Genomic DNA, 17,372 nt, shown 5'->3' with positions numbered 1-17,372 from the left:
GTGTAGCCCTGGCTGTCCTGGATCTCACTCTGTAGACCAGGCTGGCCTTGAACTCAGAGATCTGCCTGCCTCTGCCTCCCAAGTGCTGGGATCAAAGACATTTCTTTTTAAGAAAAATAATTTATGAGTACCAGTTCCTAAGGTTCATCATTGACCAGACTCAGAATCTATTCCTCATTCCTCATTTTTTTCTGAAACAAAATCCAATCCAGGCATCAAATTGTCCTTCCCGTGAAAGGCCTGGTGTTTTACAGAGACAACAGCAGCTAGTTCTACGGTCCTCATTATTCACAAAGATTCAAATGTCCAGGGGAGTGTGTTTATTTGTCATTGGTGGTGGTGGTTTTTGAAACAGGGTCTCACTATGTAGCCTTTAGCTGATCTGGAACTTTCTATGTAGACCAGGCTGGTCTCTAACTCATAGATATTCCCCTGCCTCCATCTTCAGAGTAAATATCCAATTCTGAGTATTGGTTTTTGCTTGGTTGAAGGCCACATGAATGGCACTGTCTTGTGTGGTCCCAGGGCGATTTTGTTCTCAATCTGAGTCACGTGTGCTCTGGAAGAGCAGCTCGTGCGTGCCCTGTGGATGTGTCCCACCCTCCCTGGCTTCTCTGCAAAAGGAGTGGGGCCAGCTTGCTTCCTAGTCAGAGCAGGGAGGTTTCCAGGAGACCCCATCAGGCTGTCTGCAGACCTCAAACGGCCCAACTGCTTCTCCTACACAGTCTGCAGATCATTTGGGGGGGGGAACAACCCCCCAGAAACATTTAACACGTGTTGTGGGCAGGGCATCTGTCTTTAGGAACGTATCAAAGCTTGTATAAGAATGAGAGAGTCAGCCCACTGGGGCGTGAACAAATTATCTAATAAACATACGTGCTTGCCATGTGCCGGCCATTAGTGTTTTACATATTCCACTGCAGGGTAGAAGACTGGTGAGTCAGGCTGAGTGTCCTCACCAGAGAAGTGGCAAACAGGCACAGAGAGGTTAAGTAATTAGCTAAAGGTCACATGGCTGCAGAAGGATGGAGCTGGCTGAGGAAGTGGGTATGAGGGCCCTGGAGCCCTGGCTCTTGCCAGAAAGTCTCGGTGGGTCTCCAAACCACCTGGAATCTTTGTAAGGACCTGGTTCTCCCAGTGCACCCCATTTCCTGCCCCAGCCCTTTCACTGGTCCGGAGATAAGGGCTGACCATGGGAGTTTGAGACCCTTTGGATGGGTGGTTCTGGTTTAAGGAACTATGCTTCCGGAAGCCAGATTCTAGGGCCAGACGTAAGCCAGTGAGGGTCGGCCCTGAGACACAGGGTTCCCTTTGGAGTTGAGAGAAGAGAGCTGGGCTAGAAGCTCTGCAGTGTGGTGGAGCTGAGCCCAGAAAGGTAAGGAACCCCAGGGAAGCCCTCAAGGCCCAGGAGTGTCCCCCTGGCACAGCTGGCCACTCTGGACTCCTCTTGAGCAAGGGTGAGGAAGTGACTCAGGCCTTAGACTCAGCTGACAATGACCCTCACCTTGGGCCTTGCTGGGCTGGGGTTTACTCAGCAGCCTGGCAGCCTTGGAGGGACCTGCCTTCAATCCAGTGAAGGGAGTCACTGGGGGCAGGAGGAGGAGGAGGACTAGGAAGAGAGGAAGAGGGTGGAGAGAGGAGGAGGGAAGGGTCACCAAGGGCATCATGGGTAGCTGGGCTCTGCTCTCCTAGCTCCAAGGACCTCAGTCCCTCTCCCTTTCAGACACTGATGTACTTCAGTACTGGGGGTCACAGAAAGTCAGGAACCCAACTTTGGAAGGAGACCTGAATTCCAGCTCTGGCACTGCCCTCTGTGTGACTTTAGACCAAAGTCTCAGCCCATCCTGACATGAGTGCCCTTGTAAAACAGAGGTGACGCATAGGAGCTTGGAGAAGTTCCTTGGCTTGTAAGGTTATGTCCAGACAAACTCACCTTTCCCTCCTCACGTTTAAAAATACTTTAAACATTTAAAAAAAGATTTATTTATTTTTATTTTATGTGCATGAGTGTTTTGCCTGAATGCACCGCATTAATGCCTGATGCCCACAGGGGCCAGAAGAGAACATTGGATCCCTGGAACTGGAGTTACCAGCAGTTACAGCCACCATTTACATGCCAGGAACCAAATCCAGGTCCTCTACAAGAGCGGCTGATGCTCTTAACTGTCCAGCCATCCCTCTAGCTCCCTTCTACAAAATTATGTGTATATGTGTGTATGTTTGTGGGTACGTGCACATGAATGTCAGTGCCCTCAGAGGCCAGAGAGGACATCTAATCCCCCAGAACTGGAGTGACAGGCAGTTGTGAGCCATCTTATGTGGGTGTTGGGAACATGACTCTGGTCCTCTGTAAGAACAGTAAGTAGGCCCTGTGACTGCTGGGCCATCTTATCAGCCCCAGTTTTCATTTTTTCTGTTCATTATTATTAGGTGTATATGTGTGGGCAGAGAACAGCTTGTGGAGTTTTGTTGTCTCCTTCCACCTTGTTGAGGTTGGGGGGGGGTTGGGGGGGTTAGGAGGTTGGGTGGGGGGTCTCTTGTCTCTGTTGCTCTTGTACTCCAGGCTGGGCCCATAGGCTTCTGGGTAATTTTCCTGTCTCCACTTCCAATCTCACCACAGGGCTGAGATTACAGATATGAGTCACAGCATCTGGCTTTTAAGAGAGATTTATTTATTTTTGTTTTTATTTGATGTGTGTGTGTGTGTGTGTGTGTGTGTGTATGTGTGTATGTGTGTGTGTATGAATGCCATGGGTGTGCAGGTGTGTGTATGACTACCACATGTATGCAGGTGTCTTTGGGGGCTATAAGAGGACACTGACTCCCAGGAGCTGGAGCTACAGGTGCCTGTGAGCTGTGAGAGTGCTGGAAACCTGGACCCTCAGCAAGAGCAGCGAACACTCTTAACCACTGAGCCCCTCTCTGGCTCTACAGCATCTCTCCGACTCTACAGCATCTCTCCGACTCAGAGCCCCTCTCCGGCTCTGCAGCCACCCTTGTCTGGGTTCCAGAGATCAGGCCACCAGGCTTTGCAGCAAGCACTTTTGCTCACCGCGATGCCTTCCTGGCCTCTTGCTTCTTCTCACTTTGATCCTTTGTTTTATATCGGCACACAGAGTAAAGGGTTTCACAACGGCCTTTCATCATAGAATGTTCTTGTTGGTTCTTCTCCTACATCTCTCTCTGTTCCCCATGCCCCTTCCTCTCCCCCTGCAGGCTCCCCCTCCCCTATACACCCCTTCTGCGTTCATGGCAATGATTCTGTTCTCTCTGCTTCTCTAAGATCTCTCCTTCCATTCTCAAGGGCTCTTTTCAGAAGTTTATGACCTACCCTCTCCTACCATCACACTCATACACATTAGATACAGCTTAGCATCTAGAATCCTCAGTTAGAGAAATGTGTGGTATTTGTATTTCTGGGTCTGGCTTCCTTCAGTTAGCGTAATGACCTTCAGTTCCATCCATTGTGCTGCTAATGCCATGACTTCATTCTTCTTCATGGCTGCATGGAATTCCACTGTGCCTATGTAACACATTCTCTTTATCCTTCTCCTGTTGATGGGCATGTAGGCTGGTACCATTTCCTGTCGATTATTGTGACTAGAGTAGCAGTGAACATGGATGCTCAGGTGTCTCTGAGGTGTGCTATCTTAGAGTCCTCAGGGTATGCACCTGGTTTTAATTTTTAAATTGTTTTTGTTGTTTTTGAGACTGGGTTTCACTAAGTATCCCTGGCTAGCCTGTAACTCTCTGTGTAGACAGCTAGTCACAGCACAAGGTGGATGTCCGATGTTCAGGCACCTGGCTGGGGGTGAGGGGTGAGGGGGCTGCCGCTTCCAGCATCAATCAAGAGCCTCCTCCGTCATCCATCCTCTCAGCAGCTGGGAGAGTGCTACCAAACATGGATTGCTTTGGCTCCATTACAGAGCAGGAAAACAGTAAGTGGACTCCTCTTCAGGTGTGTGTTGGGGCACTGTACAAAGTCTTAGGAACATGTCATTCCAAGTACAGGCAAACTAGGTTCTCACTCCAAACCCGTAGGGTAGGATTTCAACTCGGCCGTGAGCAGGTTGAATCTATTCCTCACTGGAGGAGAGCAAACACCAGTGGAGTCTGGGAACAGGAGGTCAAGGACTTAGGGCAAGCTTTGGGCTGGGTTAGGTAACAGAAACCAACTCCCTTCCCAGAGAGTAACAGTGAAAGGGACGATATGAGACGTGCTGAACTTGGGGTCTGGTGCACGGTGGGAGGAACCCATCAGATTCTCGCGCCCCCACCAGGGGACAGCAAGCAAGTGCAGTTCTGTCCAGCTCTTTAGCTATTCCGGTATCGTAAGTGGGCTCCAGTCTAACTCACACCCAACTCCACTGTTAAATGCAAGAGCCAACACCTGGAGTAAGCGTTTGTCCACAGATTCATTCAACACTCATGTTCTGAGGAGCCGTGGAGGTGGCTCCATGGGTAATGTGCTTGCTGTGTGTGGTGGTATAAAAGAAAATGGCCCCCAAAGGGAGTGACACTATTAGGAGGTGTGGTTTTGTTGGAGGAAGTGTGCCACTGTGGAGGTGGGCTTTGAGATCTCATATATGCTCAAGCCATGCCCAGTGTGGCAGTCACCTTCTGCTGCCTGTGGATCAAGATGTAGAACTCTCGCTGGGCGGTGGTGGTGCATGCCTTTAATCCCAGCACTCGGGAGACAGAAGCAGGCGGATCTTTGTGAGTTCGAGGCCAGCCTGGTCTACAGCGTGAGTTCCAGGAAAGGCGCAAAGCTACACAGAGAAACTCTGTCTCGAAAAACTTAAAAAAAAAAAAAAAAAAAAGATGTAAAACTCTCCGTTCCTTCTCCAGCACCACGACTACCGCATGCCACCAAGTCCCGCCATGATGATAGTGGATTAAATCTCTGAAACTGTAAGCCAGCCCCAATTAAATGTTTTCCTTTCTAAGAGTTGCCGTGGTCATGGTGTCTCTTCATGGCAATAGAAAACCCTAAGTAAGGCACCATGTAACCATGAGGACAAGTCCCTAGCACCCACATATAAAAGCCGAGTGCGGCGGCACACCTGTAATCCCAGCACCGAGGAGGCAGGGGCAGGAGGTTCTCTGGAGCTTGCTGGCCAGCTAGTCTAGCCAAACTCTGGAGTTCCCGGTTCAGGGAGAGACCCTGTCTCAAAATAAAGATGGCAAAGGCTCTTGCCGACAGGAGCTGGATCTGAGGACCCACACGGTGAGAGAAGAGAACCAACTGCCAGAAGTTGACCACAGTCTGACCTCAGTGTGGTGTCAAGTGTATCTCTGCCACAGACAGACAGACAGACAGACAGACAGACACACAAATGAAATGTAAACTTAAAAAAATTACAAAGGGGGCTGGAGAAATGGCTCAGCAGTTAAGAGCACTTTCTATTCTTGGAGCTTAGTTGAGTCCTTAGCACCCATACTAAGCAGTTCATAACTGCCTGTGACTTAGGTTTCAGGGGCTCTGACCCCCTCTGCCAACTTTCCTGGGCACCTGCATACATGTGGTGCACATGCAGACAAGAGGGATATACACAAAAATTTAAAAATATATTTTAAAAAAAGGGGGGGATTGGGGATTTAGCTCAGTGGTAGAGCGCTTGCCTAGCAAGCGCAAGGCCCTGGGTTCGGTCCTCAGCTCAAAAAAAAAAAGGTGGGGGGGGACATGAATTGAGAAAAACATTCCAGTGTTGACCTCTGGCCTTCACAGGCAAATACACAAACACATGCACACATGTGCTCTTTAAAAAGAAAAAAATCCCAGCTGGGCGGTGGTGGTGCACATCTTTAATCTCAGCACTTGGGAGGCAGAGGCAGGTGGATCTCTGTGAGTTCGAGGCCAGTCTGGTCTACAGAGGGAGCTCCAGGACAGCCAGAGTCACACAGAGAAACCCTGTCTCAAAAAAAAAAAAAGAAAGAAAAAACAAAAACAAAACAAACAAACAAACAAAAATCCAACCAACTATACAACCAATCAACCACACCTCCCCTCCCCCCCACACAAAAAAAATCCACTCGTCTTTTGAGGGTCTGTTTTATGGTGGGACTGGGCTGGGTGCAGGGACAAACCATTCCAAGGGGAGACGGATGGAAACCAAGCCAACAGCTGCAGTACTGGGCTGACTGAAATCGCTGGTTTAACGACTGGGTTCAGCCAGGGGCAGTCCTGCCCAGCCTGCTTGGCTATGGCGCACCCTGGTGGAGAAAGGCGGAAAGGACCACTCGTCTGAGATGCCTCTCAACACCTCCACCCACTCCGGGGAAGATGTGGTCCCAGGCAGGTCTGTCTTTGTCCCCTGTGAGTGTCTGGATACCTGTCCTTGTCTCTGTCGGTCCCCAGGTATTCTGCCTGCTCCCTGTGGCTACTCAATATTTTTTTTCCTTTTTCTTATTAAAGATTTATTCATTTTTTTGTGGGGGTGTTTTGTATACTGTATGTGTGCAGTACCTGAAGAGTCTGGAAAAGGGAGGTAGATCTGCAATTGGAGTTACAGGCAGTTGTGAGCCCCCTTGTGGGTGCTGGGAATTGAACTGGGTCCTTTGAAAAGCAGCCAGTGCTCTTAACGGCTGAGTCATCTCTCCAGGCCCTGGTGCACGAATAGCCAGAGATGACCCTGGATTTCTGGGTTCAAGTGGAAAGGAGAGGGGCGCCATTTGAAGACCCGGATGATTGGATTAGAGCAGTAGTGTGTGTATGGAATGAGGGATGCCGGGGAGCATCTAGGGGGTGGGATCACTATTCAGTGGCTTTGATCTGTCCTGGGATTTGTCTGTTTGTTGACAGGGTCTCATGCAGCCCAGGCTAGTTTCAAACTCGTTATATAACCCAAAGGTGTCCTTGAACTTCTGATCTGCCTGCTTCCACCTCCCCAGTGCTGAGATTCCAAGTGTAGGTCACCAAGCCTAATTATGCCTTGCTGGGGATGAATGCCAGGGCTTCATGGCACGCCAAATGGGTACTCCATCAACTGAGCCACATCGCCGGCCCTCTGCCCCTTTTCCTGACTCCTGACGTGAGGTATTCACAAAGCTCAACCTAGTGTGACAGAGGACCTGGCTGAAACTTGGGGTCCTCTCCTCTCTGGGTGCTGCCACAGCAAAGCTTCTGTCCTGTGGGGTTGCTGTTTCCTCCAGGAATGACCTGCCATTGTCTTCATGGGACAGCAATCACCAAGGTGACCCTCAGAATCCCTTGGCCCCAAATCAGGGCAGGACAAGGAAACAAAACTGTGACATGGTAGTCATGGTGACGGGGGATCCTGGCCTCCTCACACGGCACCCTCTATCCCAGCTGCCCCCAGCTGGGTCTTGGGAGCTAGCGATGCCGTACGACTTAAGAGGGGGACTTCAGATGTGCAGCCTTCCTGAGTCACCCGTGCTGGGGCACGACTTTGTGGGTGATTCAGCTGCCTGTGCCGCCCACACTCCTGCAAGTAACTCCAATAAACCCACTGCTCTGCCAAGCTGGATGTGGACGGAATCCTTGCTTTGGTTTGGGGAGATAGGCATCTCCCTCTGTTTCCGCCAAGAAAAGTCACAAAGCACATTGGAAAGCAGGGGATGGGCCAGTGAGAGGGCTCAGCAGGTCGAGGGGCCTGCTGCCAAGCCTGATGATCTGAGCTTGATCCCCCGGGACCCTGTGGTGAAAGGCAACGATCGACTCCCACCGGTTGCCCTCTGACCCACACACTATGGAATGCACACACTTGTACACACAAAGTAAATAAATACAATATGATTTAAAAAAAAAAAAAACCCAAAAACATAAGGGGCTAAAGGGATGGCTAAGCCATTACGGGTGTGAACTAGGTTGTTGGTTTTTTTTTTTTTTAAGATTTATTTATTTATTATGTACACAGAAGAGGGCACCAGATCTCATTACAGAAGGTTGTGAGCCACCATGTGGGTGCTGGGAATTGAACTCAGGACCTCTGGAAGAGCAGTGGGTGCTCTTAACCTCTGAGCCATCTCTCCAGCCCCCATGAACTAGTCTTTCAGAGGACCCAAGTTTGGTTCCCAGCACCTATGTCTAGGTGCTCACAACTGCCTGTAACTCCAGCTCAGAAAGTCATCCGCCTCTTCTGGCCTCCTCGGGCACCTGCACTCACATGTACAGACGCACACACAGACACATGTAATTTTAAAAATCTTTAAACAGCCATCTTAGCCGGGCGGCAGTGGCGCACACCTTTAATCCCAGCACTCAGAAAGCAGAGCCAGGTGGATCTCCGTGAGTTCGAGGCCAGTCTGGTCTACAGAGTGAGATCCAGGACGGGCACCAAAACTATACAGAGAAATCCTGTCTCGAAAAACCAAAAAAAAAAAAAAAAGCCATCTTAAAGCAGGATTACCCCTGCCTGCTCTGGAACCCCATGACCCCACTGAACCCCCAGGCCTCAGGACATGCCCCTGTAGGTCAGTGTCAAGGACCAGGACATGGCTGAGTTTGATTCTCACCCTTTGCAGCTGTGTGACCTTGAGAAGATAAGTGCATGTCTCTGGACTTTGTCACCTGTCAATCAGGACAGCACTATGCACCTGGCGGGGAAGGAGGAGACTGTGATGACTGACACAAGGCTGCAGTTTCAGGCTTTGCTTGAAGTAGCCCCTCCCTCCCTGCAGAACCGGACACAGCCACAATCCACCGGCCTTGCCTGGCCTCACTGTCCCCAAGCCCTTCTGTGACTCTCGTTAATATGCTGACTGTTTGTTCCCCTAGACCAGAACACTGAGTTCAGGAGGGTCAGGTCTTTGTCTGTTGGATGCCAGTTCCAAGAACCCCGAATAGCACCCATTGGTGGTGGAGGAGGGGATGGCGGGTGTGGGTGGGGCTTCGTCACAGCTCCTGGTACCACTGTGCACCTGTCATTTTGCACCCGTGGAGTCAGCTTACCTTCCTGCCTGGGGCTGTGCCAGCTCACATGGACCTGCCAGCTGTGGCGATGGGGTCATGACCCTGCCCAGACTCCCTTGTGCCCTGCCTGTCACCTCAGGGACAACCTGCATCTCCAGGACAGAGGTCACTGGGTCTGGCCGCTCCACTCCTTCTAGGTAAATATCTGTGTCTCTGATCAGGGTCAAAGAGACCAAGCGGGCCTGGCCTGGCAGCCGTGACCCTGCCTGCAGCTCTGAATCCACGTACTTGGCTGTGTGGCCTTAGGTCAGTCAGACAGCCTCTCTGTAACATCAGCTTTTGAATATATATGTGTGTGAATATATGTGTGTGTGTGAATATATATGTTATATATATGTTTAACAAACATCAACAGAGCTGTATTAACATATATTATATTAATTAACTGCCAAAATTGTCCCAGGAAGCTTCTCTCAGTCCTGGCAGCGGTTAATGCGGACTCATAACCGGTCAAGCTGCCAAGAATGACTTGCGGCGTGCTCAGCCCTGCACCAGCCACCCCACCTCCCACGGCTTGGGGACCATGGAGGATGAGAGAGCAGAAGGACCGGAGGAGCTGGAGGATGGGGAGGAGTACCGAGAAATGCTGTCCTCTGGACAGGACGTGACGGTTGCATTCATGAACACAGCAGCTATGGTTATTTGCACATGATGAACCCAGCCAGATGGGCCGACATTCCTGCCGCAGCACTGACTGGATTCAAGAGGTTACAAAAACAAATGTCGAGGGTGCGGAGGGGGAGGGGGACATGTTGGGAGTGGGAGGGAGAGGGGGAGCTGGGGGGATACAATCAAGATGCATTATATGCACAACACATGCATGCCGACAAATGTCATAGATACGTATACGTATGTGAGTAAAAGCAAGATATTCTAGTTAAAAACGTGCTAGAGGCTGGAGAGATGAGTCACCAGCTAAGAGCACTTGATGCTCTTCCAGAGGACCCAAGGCTGGGTCCCAGCAGCCACATGGGCAGGCTCACAGGTGCCTGTAACTCCAGTTCCAGGCGATCTGATGCCTCTGGCCTCTTCTGGAACCTGCGGGTATCCTGCATACATACATACATACCACAGATAGTAAGAAATAAAATAAGTCTTTTTAAAAATTTAAATTTTTTTGGACTAGAGAGATGACTCAGAGGTTAAGAGTACACTGGCTGCTCTTCCAGAGGCCCTGAGTTCAATTCCCAGCAACCACATGGTGGCTCACAATCGTCTGTAATGAGATCTGGTGCCCTCTTCTGGTGTGCAGGCACACACGCAGGCAGAACAGTGAATACATAATAAATAAATCTTTTTAAAAATTTAAAATTTATTTATGTGAGTGTGTGTGTATATGTGTGTGGGGAGATGGGGGTGTCCAGAGGGGAGGGTGCTGGATTCCCCAGAGTTGGAGTTATAGGCAGTTGTAGGCCACCCAATGTGAGGGCTGAGAATTGAACTCAGAAGCCTGGCGGTGGTGATACTCTCCTTTAATCCCAGCAGTCGGAGGCAGAGGCAGGCGGATCTCTGCATTTGAGACCAGCCTGGTCTACAGAGTGAGTTCCAGTACAACCAGGGCTACACAGAGAAACCCTGTCTGGAAAAAATAAAAACAAAAAAGAATTCGAGTCCTCCAGAAGAGCTCGTAATCACACAGCGGTCAGTGTTCAGACAGGGTCCAGCCCAGTCATTCTTGCCAGTGTCCTTCCCAGTGACCCTGCTCAGCCACACTTGGGAAGGGCCACCTTGATCCCTTCGAGAATCTAAAAGCAGCTCTCTTGACTTCATCCAGCTCTGTACTCACGTTCCAGAAAGTTTCGTCTGGCTTCACAATCGTGGATCCCCCTTTTCATCACTATTCAGATCTCATGACTGGACCCCCTTTTCTCCTGGGGAGACATAGCCAGTGCTGGGCTGGGAGACAGCTCTGGGTGAGAGGAGCTGGAGGCAGAGTGGCCTGGACAGCTGCATGAGACCAAGCCACGGCCCTGGACAAGGTCCGGCGAGAAGGTTCAGCACATAAGGGCGCTAGTCACCAAGCCTGATGACCTAAGTTCATTCTCTGGAACCCACAAGAGAGAAAGGAAAAAACTGACTTCCCCCACCACACACTAATAAATATATTACATATAATGTATATATTATTATTATATATTACATAATGTATATATTATAACTTTAGAAGAGACAGAAAGAACATCTCACAGCCAGGCCAGGTGGAGACAAGGAGAATCAGGATGTTCAGGGCCAGCCTGGGCTACACAGTGAGTTTGAGGCTGGGCAATACAGCAAGAGCATCTCAAACATAAGCACATAGGATTGGGGAGATTGCTCAGTGGTTAACACACCCAAGCATGGGGGCCAGACTTGGGATCTCCAGAACTCACATGGCAGCCCACTGTATCCAGCCTCAGAAGGTAGAGATATGGAATCTCCAGAGCAAGCCAGCTGGGGAGACTAGCCAGAGCAATGAGCTCTGGATTTGGTGGACAGACTTCCTCAGTCTCAACCAATGGATCAAAAATGAGTCCCAGACATTGGACGTCAGCTTGGACATCCACATGCACACCCCCCGTACAATCAACGCACACACATACACCCTCAAAATTGAGAAAGAGGAATGAAGAGCGTCTTGGTTGCCAGGGATTAGCCCATCCCTCTCACAACCAGAGGCTACCCCACCTAACTCTGGGCCCCTGGAAGGAGGCTCCGGAGCAGCCTGGCTCAGTGTGAGGACCAGCGTGGTGTGATTAATGGCCTGCCTGGTGATACCCACCCTGCATCTCCAGGTGCCTCAGGGCAAGTCCCCACCCTCATTCGCCTCCCTGGGGAGTCTCTGCCTTTCCTGAAGTGCGCCCTGTCCTCTTAGTGCCCACACCCTCCATCCCCACATCCTTCTTACTCAGCCCGGGGCCGCCCCTTGGGCTGTCACCATGCCTGGGTGTTTGCGCCTGTCTGGAATGTCCTTCCTTTGCTTTGCTAAGGCCTCGACACCCCTGGCTCCCCCAGTCTGGTTCAACAGCAACTTGGTCTGGTCTCTAGAGCCTGCACACACAGCTTCTCCCTCCTCTGACTCCTGGAGGAGTTAGGGTACAGCAGCCCCAAACTTAAGAATGATCTGTGAAAACAAATAAATAAATGGATAAAATTTAAACCCAGAATGATCTGAGTTTTTAAATGGGTCCACATTGTATGGAGGGCAGAAGGGGTTGTTCAGACACCCCTGACTACTTAGCAGTATGCGGAGAAAGCTTTGCATTGTTTACTTGGGAGGTGGCTGGGCACCTCTCAGGACCCCGAGGGTGTGGGGACAGGTGTCATATGCCTGTCCTCAAGCAGTGTCTGCCCTGCAGAGGAACAACAGAATAGTGATTTGCTGTATTATGGGGGCCTTGAAGACAGCCTGCAGGAAGTTTGTTCCTTCCTTCCACCCTGTGGGTCCCAGATTTGAACTCGGATCCACAGACTTAGTGGCAAGCACCTTGACTCACTGATCCATCTTGCTGCCCCCTCCCTATCCATGTCCAGTTATTGGCTCCTCAGCCCGGACACCACTGTATGTTGACTCGGGCCACCCCTGGGAAGGAGGGACGGCCCTCACACTGCAGGGTGTTCAACTTATTCCCCAGCTCCTCTCCCCCCATCCTGTGCTGGGACCATGTCAAGGGTGGAGGGGGGTAGTCCAATGTTCAGACAGTGCCAGCAGTCCCTGGTGCATAGATAATAAGGGACAAAGAAGGCAAAATCATGCGAGTTTCTATGATTTAGAATTCTTCTTTACATTTTAATTATTTGTGTGTGTGTGTGTGTGTGTGTGTGTGTGTGTGTGTGTGTGTGTGTGTGTGTAGGGGTACACACATGCCACAGTGTGTGTGAGTGGGGTCAGAGGACACACTTCTGGAAGTCGGTTTTCTCCTTCCACCGTGTGGGTTCTTCTGGGGGATCAAACTCCGGTTGTCAGTCTTGGCAGCAGGCCCCCTTACCCACTGAGCCATTTCACTGGCCCTGACACATTCTCTGTGTGTGTTTCAGATCGTGTCTCTGTTGCCCAGGCTGGCCCTGAACACCTGATCCTCCTGCCTTAGCCTGGCAAATGCTGTCATTCCAACACGTACCATCATGCCCAACTGGCCGCAGCTCATTTGCCTCCTTGGCTGTGAAATATTTCTGTCTGAACACACTGCTGGTGTTTCCAGCTCCGGTGCTGATGGCGCAGGAGGTCTGCTTCACCTTTCTGTTGGTACAGGTGATGCTGTCTGTCCGCACTCCAGGGGGTCACACTGGAGTAGGATGGCAGGGATGGCTCCTGGCGGCAACCAGCCTCACTGAATCCGGCAGTTTCACCCTCAACAAGCCCATTAGCCTTGTGGTTTCTGGGTTTCATTTCCTTCTCCATTTACATTTTCCCTCTGTCTGGAAATGACTGTAGCTCCCAGGGCAGAAGTAGCCTCTTAGTCATTCTGACGCAGCTTACTGGCATTGTGATATCGTGCATTTATGATTGCATCTACATTTTTTTTTTTATTTTATTTTTTTTTTTGGTTTTTCAAGATAGGGTTTCTCTGTGCAGCTTTGCGCCTTTCCTGGAACTCACTTGGTAGCCCAGGCTGGCCTCGAACTCACAGAGATCCGTCTGCCTCTGCCTCCCAAGTCCTGGGATTAAAGGCGTGCGCCACCACTGCCCGGCTGCATCTACATTTTTTATTACGTTTGGTTATTTATTCTGTGGTGTGGGGAGCACATTAACCACAGCACGTGTGTGCAAGTCTAAGCGTGGCTTTTAAGAGTCACTTCTCACCTTCCCCTTGTGAGTCCCTGGAATCAAACTCAGGCTGTCAGCCTTGGAGGCAGGCACCTTTACCTGCTGAGCCATCTTGTCGGCCCTTACAGTTATTTTGGGGTTTTTGTTTGTTTGGTTGGTTTTGTTTTTCAAGACAGGGTTTCTCTGTGTAGTCCCGGCTGTCCTGGAACTTGTTCTGTAGATCAGGCTGGCCTTGAACTCAGAGAATCACTTGCCTCTGCCTCCTGAGTGCTGGGATTAAAGGTGTGCACCACCATTGCCCAGCCATACCTTGCTTTTTTGAGACTGGATCTCTCAGTGGGACCTGGGACTTGTCTCCAGAGCTACAGTGACAAGCACAAGTCACCACCTGGCTTTCTTACCTGGGAGCTGGGGATCAAACTCAGGTCTTTGCATGACATCTCCCCACTCCTAGACTTTGTCTTAATTAATTAATTAATTAATTAATTAATTGATTTCTTATTCTTTTTTTGGTACAAGGTCTCATCTCATCATGTAGCCCTGGCTAGCCTAGAACTTCCTACATAGACTAAGTTGGGCTAAAACTCACAGAGATCCGCCTGCCTCTCTGGCTCCTGAGTGCTGGGATTAAAGACGTGCGCCACCATGCCTGGCTAAGAAATTATTATTATTATTATTATTATTATTATTATTATTATTATTTTTTTTTTGGTTTTTCGAGACAGGGTTTCTCTGTGTAGCTTTGCGCCTTTCCTGGAATTCACTTGGTAGCCCAGGCTGGCCTCGAACTCACAGAGATCCGCCTGGCTCTGCCTCCCGAGTGCTGGGATTAAAGGCGTGCGCCACCACCGCCCGGCAGAAATTATTTTTAAAAGGATGCTCGAGGCTGGGCGGCGGCGGCGGCGGCGGCGGCGGCGGCGGCGGCGGCGGCGGCGGCGGCGGCGGCGGCGGCGGCGGCGGCGGCGGCGGCGGCGGCGGCGGCGGCGGCGGCGGCGGCGGCGGCGGCGGCGGCGGCGGCGGCGGCGGCGGCGGCGGCGGCGGCGGCGGCGGCGGCGGCGGTGGTGTGGCACATGTCTTTAATCCCAGCACTCGGGAGGTATAGGCAGACAGACCTCAGTGAGTTCAAGGCCAGCCTGGTCTACAAAGCAAGTTCTAGAAGAGCCAGGACTGTTACACAGAGAAACCCTGTCTCGAAAAAAACCAATCAACCAACCAACCAAACAACAACAACAAAAGGTTAACTGGAGAGATGGTTAGCAGTTCAGAGCACTGACTGTTCAAGATCCGAGTTCAATTCCCAGAACCCATATCAAGCAGCTCACAACTGCCTATAACTCTAGCTTCAGGGATCCAACACTTGCTTCTGACTTCCTTGGGCGCCTACACATGTGACATACATTCACACAGACACACACATACATAAAAATAAAAATAAAAATAGTGGGTAGTTTTTGATTTTTCAAGACATCGTTTCTCTGCATAGCTTTGGAGCCTGTCCTGGAACTTGCTCTGTATACCGGGCTGGCCTCCAACTCAGAGATCTGCCTACATTGCCTCCTGGGATTGAAGGTGTGTGCCACTACATCTGGCTTAATAATAAAAATACATCTTGAAAAACAGGAAAAGTCATATGGCAGTCCTGTATCAGTAATCTCTGACCAGCCACAGACACCCAGGGTCTGAGCATGCACAGATGACGGGAGCCTGGAAAGCCGTGGTCTCTGAGAACAGATGGGTTTATGAGTGGAGCAGTCACCCTGTCCTGCACCTGTAGGTGGGGACCCTCTCCACACAGTGCTGTCACAGCCATTATCAGACAGTCATTGGGTGACAAGTCTTCCATGGAGGCTCCATCATGCCTGAGCAATAGTCCGGAGGAAATGGGTCTTGGTGTCACAGTGGCAGATGATCTCCCAACACCTCAGTGGGAACGGCAGAGCCAGCTCAGCAGGTCCAGGGAACACCCAGGACACCCAGGCCTTGGACTTTCCCGTAAAATCCCACTGCCTGTCAGCAGTGAGTCAAGGAGATGTCCAAAGATGCATTTAGTCTGGAAATGGCCTCCAGCAACGGGCACTGGGAGGCTCTGCTCTCGGGGCACCACGTAGGTGGTAGTTGCCGGGCGGTGGTGGCACACAACTTTAATCCCAGCACTCGGGAGGCAGAGCCAGCCGGATCTTTGTGAGTTCGAGGCCAGCCTGGTCTACAGAGAGTGGTCCAGGATAGGCTCCAAAGCTACACAGAGAAATCCTGTCTCGAAAAACCAAAAACCAAAAAAAGAAAAAGAAAACGTAGGTGGTAGTCACTGTGCACAACTGTCTTCTCCCGCACCAAAATGGGCATCACAGTGGGGGAGAGATTTGAAGTGAAAATTTGACTTCTGTAAAGATTTATAAGCATGTGTTCATATGTGAATCTGTGTGGGTATGTGCCCAGGAGTACAGCTGCCCTTGGATACCAGAGACCAGTGGCACTGGATCCCCTGGAGCTGGAGTTATGGGCAGTTGCGAGCCACCTGTCATGAGTGCTGGGAATCAAATTTGGGTCCTCTCTTCAGAGCGCTGGGATTAAAGGCGTGTGCTGCCACTGCCCCACCAGGCTTTAATTTTACTTTTAAATTTTATTTAAAATGGAAGCTGGGTATGGTGGCTCAAGCCTTTAGTCAAAACATTTGGGAGGCAGAGGCTGGCAGATCTCTGTGAGTTCCAGGTCAGCCTGGTCTACAGAGCGAGTTCCAGGACAGCCAGGGCTACACAGAGAGGAAACCCTGTCACAGGAAAAAAAAAAAAAAAAAAGCGGGTGGGGGTGGGGGTGGGGGAGGGACTTATGTGCTTATGTGACTGACAGTATCCCTGGGATCTCCAGGCCTCTCCCAGCAGCAGGCCGATCTTGATTCAGGAGTCCAATGATATGACCCTAGGTGTTTACCACACACCGGGCAGGATGGGAACGCCTGCCTTCTAGTCATCTGAACGTTAGTAACTGCTCTGTCCAGGTCACACACCTGACCCGAGGCTGAGGTGAACTTTAAACCCAGGTCCTTGGTTCTGAAACCAATTCACTGTGCTCCACTGATGGCGGCAAACTCATTTATTGACTAGGTTTCTTGTCTGAACAAAGTAAGAAGGTAACTCCGTGCCTTCCATCCCACTTCCACCGCGGCTTACATTTGAGAAACGGCCTTCATCTGTGTGCTGGTTAATTGTTGTCAACTTCACAGACCAGGGTCACCTAGGAAGAGAGAGCCTCAACTGAGCAGCTGCCTCCAGGACACTGGCCCATGGTCAGGTTCTTGATTGCTGATTGACGTGGGGAGGCCCCGCCCACAGGGGGCGGGGCCACCCTGGGCAGGTGGTCCTTGTACTTGAGTGAGTCACAGAAAGCAAGCCAGTAAGCAGCATGGCCTCAGCTTCAGTTTGTGCCTCCAGGTTCCTCCCTTCAATGGCAGGCTGTTACCTGCGAGCCAAATTAACCCTTTATTCCAAGCTACTTTTGTTTATCACAGCAGCATAAAAATAACGTATACAGTTTGGTACCAAACAAACTTTATATTCTTTTATTGAGGAGAAGGAACTAAAAAAAAAAATTATTTAATTTTATGAGTATTGCCTGCGTATGTCTCTGGGTGTACGTCTCTGTACCATGTTCATGCAGTGTGGGCAGAGGCTAGAAGAGGGCGTCGGATTCCCTAGAACT

Source organism: Peromyscus californicus, unplaced genomic scaffold, assembly GCF_007827085.1.
Source record: "Peromyscus californicus insignis strain IS unplaced genomic scaffold, ASM782708v3 Scaffold_19__1_contigs__length_69161282, whole genome shotgun sequence".
NCBI lineage: Eukaryota > Metazoa > Chordata > Mammalia > Rodentia > Cricetidae > Peromyscus > Peromyscus californicus.
Note: the sequence above shows the minus strand (reverse complement) of the source record.